The sequence below is a fragment of the Salarias fasciatus genome, chromosome 15 (genome assembly GCF_902148845.1).
Source record: "Salarias fasciatus chromosome 15, fSalaFa1.1, whole genome shotgun sequence".
Taxonomy (NCBI): Eukaryota; Metazoa; Chordata; class Actinopteri; order Blenniiformes; family Blenniidae; genus Salarias; species Salarias fasciatus.
Window position 1 is genome coordinate 9765682 of NC_043759.1, and position 16198 is coordinate 9781879.

Sequence of the window (16198 nt, forward strand, 5' to 3'; positions counted from 1 at the left end):
ATATGGCTTTATCATCATTAGGGAAAATTGCCTCCGTGTGCACATGGAAACCTCAAAAGGACCTCGTTACAACTCTGTCAGTGCCTGTATTTATCTATTTTTATCGTCCAGTTTCGGCGTCGGGTTGTCAGGAGTTTCTTGGTACCAGCAGATATTCAGTTTCACTGCAAGCCAGCACGAGCGGGCTGATGAATGCACGGCGCTCTCATCAGGATGATGTGAAACAGTGGCAGAAAACAGCACGTCATCTCCAAATGCATCACAAGGAAAGTGCAAAAGAGCATACTCAAACATGTAAATCATGTGTATATTACATACAGCGCGATGCCCTGAGTGCCCGATTATTGATAAGACGGCGTGCATACATTTGCACGGCTTTTGCAAATTTATTCTACGCTGAAAGCTGAAGCCACAGCTTGAGCACTTCTGATTAGGACTGTGTGATAGTTTTCCGGCGTGTGATAGGAAATGTGAGCAGACATTTTATGATTCATCTGTTGGCAGATAAGCCAATACACCAAAGTGCTCACATTCTCTATTGAAGTGGAGATACAAATACGTGGGAGAAAGCTGACTTTAGTGGGGGGAGAAAAAGATGCAGACTCAACAACTTTGAGTTGAAAAAAAAAAAAAAAGACACTACAGGTTCTAAAATACTGTTGAATTCCATTTTTAACTTAAAGAGAAACGTAAAGAGAAACAGTGCAGATACCTGGAAAATATACTTTGAATCGTGAGTCACCCTGATCTGGCCTGTGGTCCAGGAAAAGCTGAGTGGTTACTGATAGCATGCGCGCTCATACACTGGAGCAGAGGCAGGATTTCTGTTAACCAATTAGTTCATAATTTCCCTCCTTCAAATGACGAGTCGTCTTTATCACGCATGGGCAACCTGGGAATTAAAAGAAAAGGCGAAACAGATACTTGTAATTGGCCGTAATTACTGCCGACAGTCTGACGAAGCAGAGCCTCGCTGCTGGGGAGGTCAAACATATTTAAATGCAAATGGACACTGTTGCCAACAAGTATAACTTTCAAGTTTAATTCCGCCTTTTGCCATAGCTGCCTCGCGAGTGATGACCTGTCTGTGTGTGAGGAGAGATTAGGATGTCCCTCAATGACTGCCATATTGTTCCTGCTCACAGTCTCTTGCAGCATTTCGCTGCCAAACTCACTCACACACACACATTAGTTATGCTTTCCTGGCCTCGGAACTGAAATGCGCATGTCATCAACAACTTTTGAAAGCGGCCGATCAAAAGCGAACACGCTCTGCACACTAGTAAGACATCAGAGTTGCACCCGTGAAATTTTACACACTGAATTTTGTTACTCATAAGAGAGGGAGAAAGAAAGAAAAAAAATCCAATTGTACTTTGCGTGCACATTATGCAATATTTAACTGTGCTATCTGAGAGGGAAATAAAGCCACACATTCTCCATCTGTGACACTGGGGTATGCCACAGAAGTCATTTATTTGAATCAGATGTGTTAGAAAAAAGGAGAAATGTAAAACATGCGCAACACACGTCTCTAAGGACCACCATTGAAAAACATGGCGTTATACAGTAACGTCCTTGCAATGCATGGTAATGTTGCTGAGCCTATAAGTCAACTTTTGGATGCTTCCTTTCTCTTTGTGGGGCTGTCATTAAAATGCAATCATTGTTATCTACAAATAAGAAAGTAAACACCCACAAACAAAATAAGTCTACTGTTGAATGCAAATATTCATACTCTGTGTTTCAATCTCTCTTTTTCCATCTCTCACACTCACACACACACAAAGGTTCTGCTCCACAACCATCACACAAGACAATATCTCCTGGGATATTAGAAAGAAGCTGACGGCCATGCAGACCTGAACTCGCTGTCAGTGGGGAGCATCGGTAATGAAATTGCATATGCATACAGTTGCATAGGCCACAGCCTGGCTGAACTGGCAGCAAAACAGTTCAAGGCAAGGCAGGCAACGCACCGGCAAAGAAATATAACCGTGGGGGGGGGGGGGGGGGGGGGGGGGGGGGGGAGAAATGAGAGGCTGGAAGAGCGCGAATGAGGAATGTAGGACAGCGAAAATGACCCAGGATGTGAGAGAACAAGGGAGGAACTTTCTCCAAGGCAGAGAAGTCCTAAAAAACACATAATCTCACTCCGGTGAAACACAAACTGCCACAAAGGCGGGCATTAAACATGGCAGGCACAGCCGGCCTCTTACAATTCCTTAAGGGTAAATGCATTTATGAGTTATGCGTAGAAAAATGTCTGTAAAGGAAATATCTCCAGTGCAAATAAACAAAAGCCTGCAACACTGGGAGGAGGAGAGAAGAGAGGAGAACGCCACAGTGTTCTTGCATGAACCAGTTTGTGTATGAAGTGAAGCCTTCTGGCAAAAACTGCTGCAATCCAGCTGTCCGTCTAATATATCATCCATCTATGTCCTAAAACACTCCCAACTTAGCGACTGATTCACTAAGATCCAGCGAGTTAGATTACGTGCTCACACAAATAGACTGTGCTGTGGTTCGCTAGTGATTTACCGGGAATAATAACACGCAGATTGTGTTGAAATGACGCTCAGACCCTCTTTATGCGAGAACAGCTGGAAATTTGTTTTGTTACATTTACTGTAATTAAAAGGAGTGCTGAGCCCCCATGAGCACAGAAAAACAAATATATGCAATCTATGAAGTTACCTCACACAAAGTCAGAATTTGAATTATAACATGAAAAATATCTTAAGACGAAGTATGCCAACAAAAAACTGAAGGAAAAGTGAAAACAAACTTCCAGTATTATGAGTGATCCCAAAGACAGGCCTGATATTCCCCATTCATGAAGGTAAAGGAGTAAGTGTCCAGTATAGCTGCATCCCATCCGTAGATCAGCTTCGTCCACAGGCCCAAAAGCCTTGATTTGACTGACTCAGTCTCTACTTTCAAAGCTCGGTTTAAAGGGATACTTCAACATTTTGGCAAATTGGCCCATTTAGCGCAATTCCTTAGTCATTTCGAACAGCATACTTACTTTATTTGTGAGGGCGAGCTATTGTTTATTCAGAGGTGAGTCGCGGAAGGTTTTCGGGACGGACACACTGACAGTGGATGGTATTTTTGCTTCCCCTCGTCAAACTCATCAAATACAAAATCCAACAACCCCAAAACACTTTGGTGGACACATTATAATCTGCACATTCACTATGCTGTGAAATATTAATGCAAAATTACGAGATTGAGTTGTTTTTGCGAAGATTGCTTAGATGGAACTACTTACTAAACATGGCATCTGGGCGTAGTGATTTCAAAAGAAAAAGTAGTTCCCAGTATTTGCTTCAGTGTCATAACGCTACAGTATTATTTGTTGCTGTTTCACAACGTAGTGAACGTGTGGATTATAACGTGTCCACCAAAGTGTTTTGGGGTTGTTGGATTGTGTATTTGATGAGTTTGATGAGGGGAACCAAAAATACCATCCATTTCCATTGTGTCCGTCCCGAAAACCTTCCCCGACTCACCTCTGAATAAACAATAGCTCGCCCTCACAAAAAAAGTAAGTATGCTGTTCGAAATGACTAAGGAATTGCGCTAAATGGGCCAATTTGCCAAAATGTTGAAGTATCCCTTTAAGACCTTTTGATTTCGTAAAGCTTACAGTGAGGACTGGTTCAGGCCTCCCTGGATCATTTTCTTAATGAAGCTGCTGTAGGTTAAGACCGCTGGAGGACCAACACTGGGCTTCTCTTCACTCCTTTTTCACTCCACATGTTTCACTACATCATGCCATTAACCATGGTCTCTCTTCCAGTGTATGAACTCTGTTCATACTGTAGTCTCTCTCTCTCTTTCCCCTCACCCCAACCAGAAAAACCGCCACGTCTGAGTCTGGTTCTGCAGGTTTCTTCTTTTAAAAGCGAATTCTTCCTTTTCCACCGTCGCTTTGCTCATGTAGAACTGTTGGGTTTTCGTCGTAAAGGTGCCTTGAAATGACTTTTGTATTTGCCGCTATATAAATAAGGCTGAATTGCATTGAACTGTGAGGCGAGAGCACGAACCACTGCACCACCTCATGGTCTAGGAATGTGATGCTGAAAGACATAAAAGATCAAAAAACAAGCACGCTTTCATGGCAACGTCTACAAATCTACAAAAAAAAAAAAAAAAAAGAGCTTCAACTATAAAACAGGGAAATGTTTTTTCGCAGTCAGACTCAGACTGACAGCCTGGAGCGTTTTGCCAGAAGGTCATTTGGCAGAGAGGTTAGATAATACATGTGTGGATGTTTTGTGGCTCTAATTAAAAATTGTGTCGTACAAATAAAACCAGACATTTTTTTATTTTCTGCTGTTTTTGTTTTGTTTGAAATGAGCCGTGCTGTGTGTAGTGGTAAGCACTCTCATCTCACAGTAACATAACCGCAGTTTGATTCCCATTTTAGAGCCTGGCTGTGTTCGACGGACAGTTTCTTTAAGACAAGGGAGAATTATAATGAAATGTTCATGTTGCTGATTAATTTATGAATTTGTAGAATATTAAGTTTCTTCTAACAAATGTACCCTCAGGTTGTGTTTTTTTTTTTCACCCTCAACAATTTATCCTTGAAGGTTGTTTTGCTGTCACCCATAGTACCTGAGTTATTATTCATGTGAATCTATTTGAATACATTAAAGAATTTAATTAAAAAAAAAAAAAAAAAAGACTTTTGAAAAGCCTTCAAATGCAGTGGTTTGATTTTTATTTTAAAAATATAACAATAGAATTAATAATAATCACTTATTCTACATGAATTGTGTGGTTAAACTCACAACAACACATTATTTATTAAAAATATACATAATGTTCCTGAGGAACTCGGTGACACTGAGGGCCCTGGCCATGCCCTCCGTGGAGATATAAAAATGTCAGAAACATTCTTGACTTCAGTAAAAGGATCATTGAGAGCTTTGACACTCAAAAGAACAGAAGGGCAAAATTCCTTTACAAATAATATATCAGGCAGCGAGAGACAGACGTGCATTCCCTTGACCTGTGAGCAACGCTAACTTTAGCACAGCACTCTGGAAATATGTTGCACTTTCGACATTTTATCTAAGTATTGTTCATCGACATGTCGGTTTTTGTAACCAGATCACCATTTTCTTGTTCACTCACTTGCTGAAATTAACAAAAATGTTGCAGATAGTATTTTTGTCATTGTTCTATTTGAAAAAAACAGGTAATTGTTGTAGTTGTGATCACAGCAGTAACATTTAGCTTGATAATTTTGTACTGTATTGGCTACTCGTTGATTCCAGTACTAATTTCCTTACTTAAAACACTGTAAATTTAACACAAACTCTTATAATCTGATGTTGTTGTACAAAGTCTTTCCACCCTATTCTGGTGGCGTGCCTCTTGAGTTGCCTATTTACAACTAAACGCCATTTCCCGTTCGCAGCTGTGATGTTTCGGCCACAAGGGGGCACTGCTGCAACAGTCAACAGCATTGTTTGTAAAAATGTGTTAACTTTGTTATTTGTGTCGAATTTGGTTTCGCCTTTGAGCGCTGGTATCCGGGTGTTTATGTTTTGGGACGGTTATTTTAAGGTGACTTGATCGGCTGTATGCATGGCTCCACTGCTGAACTCACAACAGGAAGTCAAGGAGCTGTATTGAATCTAAGAAGTAGTGGAGCTGTGCACAGAACTCATCACGGACAGCCCCACTTGGAGTATTTTTCACCAGCCGCCACCGCTCAAATGACTTTTTTCGGGGTCTGAAGGATTCTCCGAGCGAAAACTGGTCAGCCAAAAACACTATGATGCTTTCTACCCCCCATTCTTCTCCCTTCCTTTCCCGCTGTTTCAGCTCTATCAAGCAAACCTCGGATCTCATGACAACGAGCCGCTGTCATCAGAATGAACGAGGACAGACGACAATAACTTGTATTTTAATATTTTGTTTCCCTCAAGTTTGTATAACCTTTTGGCTGAGCGTGATAATGCCGGATAATTCAGAACTCAGAGGGAACCGTAATTGCAAACGCTGCCGTCTTTGTATCGGGACGGCTAATGTTTTTACAATGCCAGAGTGTAACAAAATATTGGAATATTTTTTTTTATTTTTTTAAAAAAAGGCTGTCTCTTGGAATGCTTGTGGCTTTATTTTCTGGGTAAGCTGGCATTCACCTTTTTGTGCTTGTTTTTTTTCCTTTTTTTTTTTTGGTGGCATTCACTGATTGAATTCTTATTCCGCCAAGCTTTCACTCTTTCACAGGTTTAACAAAGACTCCCTCAGACAGCGAGGGGTAAGAAAGTGAAGAAGGAATCGGGGGAGAAGAAAGGAGGAACGAAGGCAAAAGAGAAGTGTAGAGAAATTGAATGATGCTGCGTGACATTTGCTCACAAATTTAGGAAAACACATTCAGAAAAAGCTGAAATGCGGAAGGGTAGAAAATGAATACAGGAAGCGGGCGGAGAGGGAAAGAGAAAAACCAAGCGCCTCCGAGCTGTGGAAAATGACAGGCCCTTTTAGATTCAAAGCACATGGTAAAACCCAAGATTATTGACTAGAAATGTCAGCAAGGGGAGGAAGAGCATTCACAACCAAGAAGTGAGCAGGAAGAAAAAGGAGAGTGGAGAAGGAATCATGAAATGTGAAGGCGGAGGGGTGCGAAGGGAGAGAAGTTGATGCACGAGAAAGAGAAAAAACAAAGGGGGATGTTGAGGAGAGAAGTGGAGTGCGCGGCACTCAGCTGGGACGAGGAGGACGAGAAGGAGGAAGGAGGAGAGGGTAATATTTGGTTTTCGAGATGGGGGGGGGGGGGGGGGGGGAGCCAAGGGCAGGAGGTGGTGGAGGGGAAAATCACTCAAGACTTCATCAGGAGGAAAATATTACAGTCACACACGCTCACATGCAGAGAGGCCCGCTAAGCTCGAGAACGACTTGGGAAATCAGGGGAGGCTCAGAGCGAGCGCGCGATTCGGGAGTGTGTGCGCACGCTCGCGAGCGTGCGCACACACTCCGTTTAGCCTTCAGCATTTTAACAGGCTAGGTGAGGCTCGGGGGAGCGCGGGACGCGGGACTCTTCCTGCCCTACCTGTGTCTAGAATAAGAATCCATCCAGGCGTTGCATGTCTGACCTCCAGTTGAGTGAGGACTCTTTTTTTTTTCCCCCTATTTGGTTCCGTTTGTTCTCTGTCCTACATTTCATGACCTTCTCCTCCGGCTCGCAGCCTTTATGAATCATCTCTGGACTCGTGAATCAAAACTAAATCATTCACAGACTCTTTTTAGTCGGAGGCAGCGGGAGGATTTCACTGGTGGGTCCGATTGTTCCCTCTTTGGTCTCTCATCTTCAATTTTCTCAGATGTCTTCTCACAAAACAAAGAAAAAAAAAACTGCAAAAAGAGAAGCCTCCAAGACACAACAGAAGATGCGCTCTCTTCCAGTTATTTGTAGTTTATGATAATCACTCGAGGCGGCGGCGTGCTCAAACAGAACAAAACAACAGAAATCAAAACACTCATCTGACTGCTGTCTGTCAGAAGAACCAAGCGTTGGTCATACAGAGGAAGAGCTGTACAGAAAATGCACCATAGAAGTTCTGAAGAGCATTTTAAAGAGCGGTGAAAATCCCGCAGCCATGGCTGCCGCTCAAAGAGATACGATGAAGCACACTCATCTCTTTTGAATGCCTTCATTGCCTATGAAGGCATGACTGTTAATTTGTACATAGAAATCGCCACGTCGCACCCCTGACAGGACTACAGGTGTTGCAGAGATCCACAGCTCTGGTGGACCAGTCTGTCCGGAGGACAACTACCGGCCGTGCGCTCCACGAACCGGGCTGATCTGGAAGAGCGGCGAGAAACAACGGCCCGAAACATGGAGCCAGAGCCACGATGGAAAGCTTTCCATTGGATTCTATTCGTGTGTTGAAATGGCCAGACAATAATCCGACTGAAAATCTCTGGCATCACTGCAAAAATGACGCTCTCCACCTAATCTGATGAACTTGAGCTAATTTGCGAAGAAAAATGGGGGAAAAAATTCAATCTCCAGATATGCAAAGCTGGTAGAGACGTACCTCAAAAGACAGCTGTGGCTCTGCAAAGTATTGACTCAGGGGGCCTGAATACTTTTACAGAGCATACTTTTATAGTTTTTTATTTGTTAAAAAAAAAGAGGGAAAAAGTGAAAATCCTGCCTCTTTCTTTCCACTTCACAGTTATGCAGCACATTGTATTGGTCTGTCACATAAAATCCCAATATAATACATTTATATTTTGGTTGTAATGTGGAAAAAGTACAGAGAAGCTCAAGGGGCATGAGTACACTGCAGCAGATGGTTAAAGAGCAAGACAAAGATTTTTTTTTTTTAATTAACAAATAATTAAATAATCACATATATTTCATGAGTTGGAGTTAAACTGTGACAGTTAAACACTTCAAACTAAAGAGGTTATGAAAAAATATAGGCCTAGTTTATCTTAATTTCATCTGTTTTCTATCAGGCTTTAATGCATCAGGACCTCATAAGAGAGACACAAAACATCTCCTTGAAGTGTGACTACACAGACTTACTCAGGGATTTCCTTTCAGAACAGTTTTCATTCATCTTGCAGTAATCTTATCTGACAAGTTGGCTCTTTGAAAACACCTCAGTCAGGCTGAAGCTAAAATCTCCGTTGCAATACACAGAACGCATTATGGAGGAGGCTGTTTGTGTCCACCGGAGCTCAGCTGGGTTCCTGAGGGTTTAAAATGTTATCAAAGAGGTGTTACTCAGCTGCCTGTCTGTGGCTGAACAGAATATGTCCTTGTCATGATATAGGGTTAGGTTTCTACTTTGTGGCTCCTCATAAGTCAACAGCATATAAAAATAGAATCTCTCAAACCTAAAAGAAAGCTGCTTTTCCCTTCTAAACTGCTGCAACTTCATGGAAGGGCTTTTTTTATTTGATAATTCCAGGGCTCTCGCCATGGACATCACCAAATATTAGGCAAAAGGAGACAAAAGGCAAAAATAAAAGTGTTTCTCAAAATTCCAGTCTCACATACAGAAGTGAAGAAGTCATTATCACTTATTCATTGGAAATTATCGCCGCCGTTTACAAGTGCATGAAAGGTCAGAGTAACCGAGTCAGGTTGTTATTTTCTACGCTGATTGTTTAGCCGAGGAAGGAGAAAGGCGACGAACAAAGTTAATGAGACGTTTTCAAAAAAGCCATTGTTCGAGGATCAGTGCAAAAAGATGTTTGAAGACAGCCACTGATTTCTGTTGTATCATCCGTCCATTCAAGGAGAACGGCCTCAGTCAACAGGTCCGCTCACAAACATCCAGCCCTCGTCCTTTCGGTGGTTTCCATGGCGACACAGCAAGCCGCAGTGGCCAGTTGGAAAAAGCGGAAACATGGCGAACTGCGACGACAATGGCACAGAGCTGAGAGCCATCGTGAAGGCGACAGGCTCCCTGCCTTTTCCCGCTGCCCTCTTCACGCTGCCGGACAGCAGCGCCACACACACACACAAGAACCCTCCAGCCGTATGGCCATGCGAGGCGGAAGGTGAAACTAGAAGTGCTGTTTTGTGTCGATATTTGCACGGAGTCCTGCGCCTACTTGAGGTCAGTGTGTTTCAGTGTTCAAGTCCATGCAAAACCTTTTTTAAAGACACTGAGTGGATGGTGTTGGAGTTCAAACAAAGAAGTGTCCCAAACTGCAGGGGTTGTAACACACACACACACACACTCCACTGGAGCCTCTGGTACAGTTTAAGTCCATAAGTCATATGTTTGAACCTATTGATTCTCAAGAAGTTTCATAGCATTTAATGTGTTTTGATTGTTATATTTTCTATGGAAAAGAGAATGACATGCAGAATCAGAATAAATATCCGTTTTTAAAATTGTATTTTCTCAAGTATTCAACAAGCCACACGATAAATCCTCAGGACGGAAATCAGCCCAGATCCCTTCACCTGCTTTTCTATTCAGCCTTTTAGTTTAAGAAAATACATTATTGTCGTCACAAATGTTTTTCCTGCACTTAATTTTTCACTAAATTTTGATTTCTGTAATATCTGGGCTTTCAAACTGTCTCACAAGGTCAGTTTGCCTCTCTGTATTGAAATTATGAAAAAAAAAAATGTTTTTTTAAAGTTGGTTACATCCACTTCATGAGAAAAAAACCTGTTCTCCAGTGAATCAGGCTCCACTGTGATCACCGGTGCGGCTGTGGGTGTGGCTTCTGCAGGCACTTTCACCCTAATACCCCCCTCTGCAAGCAATCCAGTAATCAAGCCTGCCGTTGGGAAAAAAAAAACAGCCTGTTTTCATTTCCACTCATGGGCCGATTGCTGCCTCAACAAGCGTGATTTTCAGTGTCTGCTCTCAGCCTGCAGCCACATGTTGCCCTTGATCTCAGATCAGGCACCCTGTACTACGCTCCCCGTCCTGTTTACTATCCTCCGTGTTCGGTTGTAAACTTTAAGCCACAATTTATTCAGGGGCACTCGTGCCAAAGTTCCTTGCAGAAGCTGTCAACAAATCACACAGCGGTGACAAAAAGTCTAATCCCTTTCTACAAACACACACATAAACTTTGGAAGTTTGTGATGTTGCCAGATATTTGGCAGACGGGACGGTGGGGGCGGCGCACCTACACCGGCTCTCTATCAGCAGCCAGCAGAGTTCAGTTGCATCAGTGACTCACTTTGGCTCGGTGGAACCGCCGGATCTGCTGACTGGGAAGCAAACGCGGGACTTTCTGACGTCAGCTTCAACTTTGGCGAACTTTGCTAATTGATTTCACGCCATTGCCCTGCGGTAACAAACTATTTTGACAGAGTTGACCTTTGAGGAAATACAGGCATTAATATGAAGCATTTGCAGCTCATTATCCGCATCGCACTACTCTCTTTTATTTAACCTTCTTGTGTTGAAGCATTAGCTGTTCCTGAGAAGATGCATATCTAGCAGGAATTTTAAACCATAAATCTTTGAACATTTTCCCTATTGGTTTATTTTAACTTGCAACAAAGTTTTTAAAAGTTCTCCACATTTGCAATAGCAACCAATATTGTGAAAGAAATCTAGTAAATCTGGTAAAGCAGCTCCCGAGAGGAGCCAATGGTTGACTGTGCCCACTTTTTTTTTTTCACTCTGTGTATATTGAACAGTAAAAATGTTAATTTAAAATGAAATACTGCTTAAAAACACAAAGACAAACACGATAAAGATTGAAGGGCTTTGTCTCTTCAATTCAGTCCGCCTGTGGCTGAGAAAATGGGCTTTTATTGGCATGTGCCTCGTAACACATTACAGGCCACCAGGGGGCTCGGGGGGGCAGACGTCACGTCACCGCCGTCACAACTTCACCACGGTGAAATATCGGTAACCCTCTCGACGCAGCTCTGCCTCGCATTTATCTTTGTGTGCCAGGGTGCGATTGCGTGGATGAGTATGAACATGTGTGCGCTGCACGTGGGCGTGCACGCTCCCCAGGCTCCACAATCCATAAAATGAATGTTCCACCTTGGCCCTGATTTGAACCCCTTACATCATCCCTTATTGTCTCCCACTTCTCTCTTTTCACACACACACACACACACACACACACACACACACACACACACACACACACACACACTAATCAGGGCGAGGCAGCCGGTGTAAGAGGCAAAGGTCTGCAAGGCTGTTTGATGGCAGATTAGGCTGGCATGTCAGACAAGAGACCAGGCCACACAGGAGGGAGTCACATGCTGATTTTGTTCAGACACACACTCACACACACACACACACACACACACACACACACTCGTGAAGGAGGAAGGCATGCAAATATTTCATCAGGAAATGTAGCAACAAAAAAAAACAACAACAACAACAACAACAACAACAAGGTCAGGCTTTTCTGTTGCAAGTTGGTTGCAAACTGGAAGTTTGAGCACAGCCGCCACAGAAACCTTGCGGAACTTTAAACAAAAACTAAAACTATGTAAGTTTTGTCTTGGGCACTGTAATGGAAATTTCTCATGTATGCATGCTTTTTCTCACTTGTAGTGCTCGCAGAGGTATTTTTGTGTAGCTCACACACTCAGATGTGTGGGGAACCGCGAATGCTTTGTCTAGAATTTACTTTTCCTGATAATCTTAGCGTAGCAGCTGCGGGCACTCGTGGGAGTCTTCCTGTGTCCAGCCTACGGCTGGGTGCAGTCAAGGCCCCTGGGAGTGAACGTAGCAGATAGTTATTAGAGGCTTGCACGCCCCTGCGAGGGCAGAACTCACTCTGTTACTCTGTTGACTGCGTGACTTCTCCTGCTGTACAGCATAATAAAAGATACCAAAACGAACTCACCGGCGGAAGCCCTTTATTAAATAAAATTGCCATAACAGTTGGCGTCACGAACAGGATCCTACGAGTGGAATCCGGCGGAGGACAGAGACCTGGTGATTGGCCATCCTGCGGACAAATTGCTGCAGCCCCGCCGCCATTGACGGACTCTATGGGGACTGGGTCTGAGCCTACCGTCCGGACCACCGCTAGGATCCACGAACTGGTTTCCCTCCTTTTCGGGGAAACTCCTACAAGCACCCGGTGAGTTCTTTCCATATTGGACTGGTTGGAGGGCGAGTGACTGATGTAGTGCCGGTCACTATAATAACAGCATAAAACTCCAATCTTCCCAGAGTGAGTGGGAGAGAGATTGGAGAGGGTTTTTTAGCACTTTTGCACCCTCGGGTCTGGGCTGGGACCGTAGAGGCGAAAAGGCCGTTGGAGACGTCCAATTGAAAATGGGTAACAGATCTGTTAAAGAGAAGAGTCCTCCAGACACCCCAATATGTAATGACATGTCAGGAAAGTATGGGCCCGAGTGTGTGGGACGTGTGAGAGAATTGAGTGAATGGTTTGGGTTCCCCAAAGGGGGGAAGTTTGAGCATGAGACAGTGACTGGTTCTGCTAAAATGTTCACTGGGAAACAGGAAAACCAGGGATAAAAAGAAGATTGAGAAGTCACTTTGGATGAGTGAAGCTGGAAGCAGAGATAGAAAGCAGAGGGACATCCGCTTAGGGAGAGAACAGGGAGAGAAAACATCATGAGGGACATGAAAGGGTTTTACTACAGATACATGTGTCTCCGTGCCATCTGCTCTCTTTCGAGGTTGATTCGTACTGGACGTCGGATGTGTGAGGAAAGTGACTGGACTCCTCCCCTTCAAACATCCATCCAACCACCGTGGCCTCTGCTCTACTCTACTCCCACCCTCTCTGACGTGTCGAACTCCACCTCTGCATCGGCTTCCTGCGGAAGGAGTGGTCTGGTCTGTCAGACACTCCCAACACATCGGCGCTGGAAAGCACCACCTCCTGGATGAATGATGGAAGTGAAAACCGAGCCAACAGCACAACATCATTCATGGTTCTTCCGAAGCAACTCTCCTCAGGGCTCAAGCTACATGACCCACCCTGACGAGGACGGAGGACGCCTGGGTGAAGCTGGTGGACAGACTGGACACTGGGTCCGTGACTGCCCACATAAGAACTGTGGACATGGACGATGGTGTGGAGAACCAGGCAGAGGAGCACAAGAAGGGGGGACACCGGGTCACGCTGAATTCTCATCCGACTGACGGAGGACATTCGGACTGAGAAGATGAAATCACCACTCACTGATGGCATGGGTGACGTACGCAAAACAACACACAACCTGCTAACCGCAATGAAGAAGCGCTTTGCACTGATACACAGCTGCACAGGGTCAGTATAGAGTAGCAGAGCTTGAAAAGAATACAAAAAACAACACACTGATTAATTGTATTTCATGCACAATTATTGATGTACATCACGCTCAAGATAACACGGAAACCTGTGGGATTTTTATTTTAGTTTATTTTTCTAAACTTGGTTGATTCTGGGACGGTGAATTGGATGTTGACTCCTGGTAATAGAAGAAAGCTTTCCATGTCCACTGAGATGCGACATGTTCTTATTGTCTAAACTTTGCCCGATGACTCTGATTGACTGACAGTCGATGATCAAACTGGAGATGGTGCTCACATCAACCGCAAATTTAAAACTTCAGACAAACCCCAGTGCATATTATATGCACTGTGCATACAGGACGTGATGTTGACTATGAACAATGTTTTTTTCCAGGACTTTGACAGTGATTTGACTATATCAACATTTTTTTGACAGGACTCAATGCGCAGCATCTGTATGTCTGTCTACTGTCCAGATGTCTTTGTTTAATGTTTCAGGTTCTCACAAATATTTCCAAAGTTCCCTTGCCAAATCCCGCGATAGGCAATGGAATGATTTGGGACGGTTCGTGCGACAACGCGTGATTTCAGCCGACTGCTGATCCAACCCTCCAATATTCGCCATCTCTCTCAGCATATCGTAAGACCTCCGCTGAAGTACATGTTCTGCAATTTGTACTATTGACATGACATGCCAATGAGCATGCTCGAATAACCACACATGCAACTGAGTTTTAAAGAACAAACAGAACACAAAGGGAACAGGAAGTTCACTTTCTTAGGATAAGAATGTAAAACCTAATTAACTTAATCTTGAGAGAGTTTTTTTTTTTCTTTATTTCAGACCCCCAAAGCGAACTGTAGAACAAACAGTTCATTCAATAGCTGCATCTTTATCAGCTGAGGAGCTGAGGACAGTTGAATATAAAACAATTGCAGAGGCCTGAGAGACAGCATCACACACACAGCCTAGTGAGCTGATGATGTGGGGTTGAAGATGCACCAATCAGATAGTTTAGTACAAAAATATACTAATGTGTTTTTGTTTTGTTTTCTGTCTGGGAAGCATTTGTTTGTTTTGTTAGAAAATTCCTGCAGGTACCCCCATCGCTCCGATCCACAATCCCGATCCTCCATTGCCAGCCGCGCCGCGCTGACCTGAGGGGAGCAGCTTCACAGCAGCGGGAAGTACAGACACACACACACACAACTAGAGGGACTCAGATTGACACAGATTTAGGGAGAAATTGGTTTTTTCTGAGCCTGTGAGGACATGTGGTGATTCTGTTCTTCTTTTTCTGCTGAGACTTTTTTTAATGCAGGAGAGAAGGAGAAACTGTTGTGGCTGTGGAAGCAGTGGACACAATAATGGAGGGAGCTGCTCCAGAGGCTGGAGGCGGGGCGGCTGGCGGTTGAGGAGGTTGTGGAGGCGATGGAGTTTTGACTACGAACGTGGAAACTTCCGACGTGATGACGACATGTTGACTGCTGGCTGATCGCCGAGGTCGGAGCATGAACAACACACACACACACACGGACACTTACAACACCACACAGACAGAGAAAAAGAGAGGTAATTGGAATTCCCAAAGTTATTTTATCAACTTTCAAATGATGATGTGTTTATTGTATCTGGTCACTCTCAAGGGGGAAATATTAATGGTTCAACAGGACTGATCAATCCTGATAAAGGGAGAAAGAAGAGGCAGCAGGCTGCCTCCCTTATGGGTCACTTCTCCCCCCACAGCGCTGTGGCTCTGACCACAGGCTGTGAGGCTCATCGTCTTAGTGAAATTATTTAAGATGTCATGCTTTAATATTTTGAACTTTATGTTTATCTGTACGTATTATGGAGAAAATATACCAATGCTAAACACACAAGAGAACTTATTTAAAGGTATAATACATGATTTTGATTTCCGGGTGGATCACCTAAATAATTGGTGGGTCCTTTTGTCAATCATTCTGACGAGCTGCTTTCGTAAGGCGGTTCTCCGTGCTTGCGCCCAATCAACTTCTCCCTTTTGCGCATTCAGAGTGTTTATGTAGCCGGTGAGCTTCTGAGCTAGTACTTACCGATGGCGAGTCTGACATAATGAAACTGTAACTGTTTCGGGAAAAAAGCTTTATTTATGAGCGAGGCGGATCGCAGAAACTGTAAACAGAGCACGCCGGAGAAGAGGAGATCGCGCTCGTACACTTCCGCGTTTCCTGGGAGAAGCAGGAGAGCCGGGCGGATGGTCTGGCGCATGCGCGTTGTTCAAAAAGTGAGTAACAGACTTGGGGCTTCGTCTTTTCGAGAAAATCGTGTATTAGACCTTTAAGTGAAGGTTTGTTTATGATTGGCTACAAGAACCCTCAATCAAATGTCAGTTTCAAGATCCACTGACACAGATGGAACTTCCATCTCCATCTGTTTTAGCTGGAATATTTGTGGACTGAACAAAGATTATGTA